The sequence below is a fragment of the Alnus glutinosa genome, chromosome 4, assembly GCF_958979055.1.
Source record: "Alnus glutinosa chromosome 4, dhAlnGlut1.1, whole genome shotgun sequence".
NCBI classification, from domain to species: Eukaryota; Viridiplantae; Streptophyta; class Magnoliopsida; order Fagales; family Betulaceae; genus Alnus; species Alnus glutinosa.
The window spans coordinates 27,941,248-27,944,255 of NC_084889.1; positions in this window are offsets into that span (position 1 = coordinate 27,941,248).

Consider the following 3,008-nt stretch of genomic DNA (forward strand, 5'->3'; position numbering starts at 1 on the left):
GGGTCATTTCTTGCCATGGCTTTCTTCTATAAAAGCCATAGCCATCCCCTTGTTGAGAGAGAAGTAGAGAGAGTAGGAGAGGAAAGAATAGAGCAGAAACTCTGTAGATAGGTTTAATTTCGTGCTTCTTGTAGTGTAATTCAGTAGTTTATTTTCAGATACTTTCTCTTTGTAGAGCTTTTCTTTCATTTCCATGGTTGTTCATCATTTTCTTGTGGTGTTCTTAGTCATGGAAGGCTAGTAACCTCAACTAGGGTTGAGGATGAAACCTTTCCATTGATGACACTCACAATCTTGCTGTACCACTTGCACATTTAATGATATATCATGTTAGTTGTTCAAGTTCCATTCATTTAAAGCGTTATCTTTTGCAATGAATGTGGTTAGTAGTGGATAGAGGGCATTTTATGTGTTTCAACCGACTAATACATTGTTTTATCGGTTTGAATGATGATATCCATTGTGATTGAATGATACATTGGATGTTTTGATTTCAATCGGTACTCTTTGTGATTTGTCAATGTGTTGGATTCATTTAATGGTTCTTGGGTTTATGGTTGAGAAACTTGAATAACACCCTAAGCTTAATGTTCTTTGGGTGTTCAAGTGGAAACCAAGAGTGTGAGTTGTAGGATTTGGTTTGGTGGATTCCTTAACCTTAGTTCCTTTTAATTTACACATTTCATTACATCTCTTTCATTTAATCTTTTGTTCTTGAATTAAGTCTCAAACCTTTGGAACTAGGTTAAAATGAGGTTGATTAAGCAAGATACCAATATTTGACCATTTCCCTGTGGAATCGACCTCGCACTTGCATAACACTATATTGCAAAACGATTCGTGCACTTGCGAGTACTATTTAAAATACACATCAGCAGTCGACCGCCCCTTTGAGCGGGGGTGGTAGTTTGGGTTCATGGATTGGGTTTCTGTTGTGTTGTGGTGTTGTGTCAAGTCGTGTGCATACAACAATATAGATCAATATAGAAACAATTCATTTAATTAATCATGTGAAACCCCTTGACCTTAACACAACATGTTTAACTAAACTTCCATAACTCATTTAATAAACAGATCGTGTTGGATTGATACAAACATAACCCGTTTCAACTTGTTTAATATAAATAGGTTAAGTTGACACAAATATTTGATCCGATTTAATTAATATTATGTCATATCTTATAAGCATAAATTACATTAAGGGTAATTACCTTTTCCCCCCATGAACTACCAACTTTTGCACAAAGCCCCCACAAACTACCAACTTGACCAAAATAGAGCATTCAACTACCAAAGTCAACCATTTCCCCCCCTTCCGTTAGTTAGAGGGGTTAAAACAAACGGTCAACGGGTCATGTGACCGTCATGTGCCATTTTACATGGGGGCATGTTGGAAGATGACGGTAGTTCATGGGGAAAAAAGAAGAAGAAAATGAGGGTAAAACGGCGTGTGACGGTCACGTGACTCGTTGACCGTTTGTTTTAACCTCTCTGACTGACGGAAGGGTGAAAAATGGTTGTCTTTGGTAGTTGAATGCTCTATTTTGGTCGAGTTAGTAGTTTGTGGGGGCTTTGCGCAAAATTTGGTAGTTCATGAGGGAGAAAATGTAATAAACCCTTACATTAATTATACACATTCACAACTAAATTCATGACAAAATCAAATTGATAATTGATATCCATAAGTATGACTAAAATGTAATTTAATTATACAAGTTATGTGAGATGACAGAAGTTTGAACCATTTATTAATTGTGTCTAATCAAGTCGACTCTTTTTGACTTGAATCCTATTACATTAAATTCTAACCATCTAATATCAGGTTGTGTTCGTGTTGGGTTTATGGGTTATATTAAATATTGTTAGCCCTATCTTTGTTGGGAGGCCACCCCTTGACAGATGATGGATCGTTGGTGACCCCTCTCTAAGGGGTGGCCGCCGCCTAGAGGCGATGCCGATTCTCACCTAGTAAGGGGCGATCTCTTTAAAGTACAAATACCCCCCCCCCCCCCCCCCCCCCCCCCCGCCCCGGGAAACTATCATGAGTATTATCATATTGTCGATGTCCCCTCCCCCCAAACTACCAATTATATCAATGTTTTCTCTAAACTACCGACAAAATGTCAATGTCATTCTAAGGACAAAAATGCCCTTCATAATTTATTTTTATTTTTTTTAAAAAAAAAACTTCAAATTATTATTATTTTTTAAAAAAAACTAAAATTAAAAAACCAATTTATAAATATATTTTTTAAATTTTTTTGTTAAATTTATTTTTTTAAAAAAAAAATAAAGAAAGTATAGAAAAACTAAAAATTAATAAAAAAAGAAAAAGAAAAACCAATTTATAAGGATATTTTTTAAGAATTTTTTTTTTATTTATTTAAAAATAAGAAAGAACAATTTATAAGGATTTATTTTTTGAATTTTTAAAATTAAAATTTTCTTTTTGGTTTTTTTTCTTTCAAATTTATAAGGATATTTTTGTCTTATTGAGTTTTTTTTTTTTTTTTTTTTGCTAGCCTTATGGGTGATATTGTAGTTTAGGGTGAACATTGACACAATTGGTAATTTGAGACAAGTATGCGTATTTTTTCCAATTATAATTATAATGAGAAATGCTTGGTGTTCCACTTCCATCTCACTCCTATCTCACCCTTATCTATATGGACCAATAATGTGAGAAATATTAGAGAGAGTAGTGGGACCTTGATTTTTTAACAACATTATTGGTCCACGTAGATAATGGTGGGATGGAAGTGGGACACCAAACATTTCTCTTTTATAATAGACTAACTCATTAACAATGACATGTGTCAACCGACGATAGGTTTTGATGTGCATCAATGTGTGCATCTAATTGTTCATGGAGGTATGGACTATTTTGGTTAAATGACTTACCACAAAGGTATTTTTAGATAGTTTTCATGCATACATATTAGTTTGGTAGAGCTGCAATCCACAAAGACTACTGCTCCGTTTATTTCGACGTAAAATATTGGCGACGA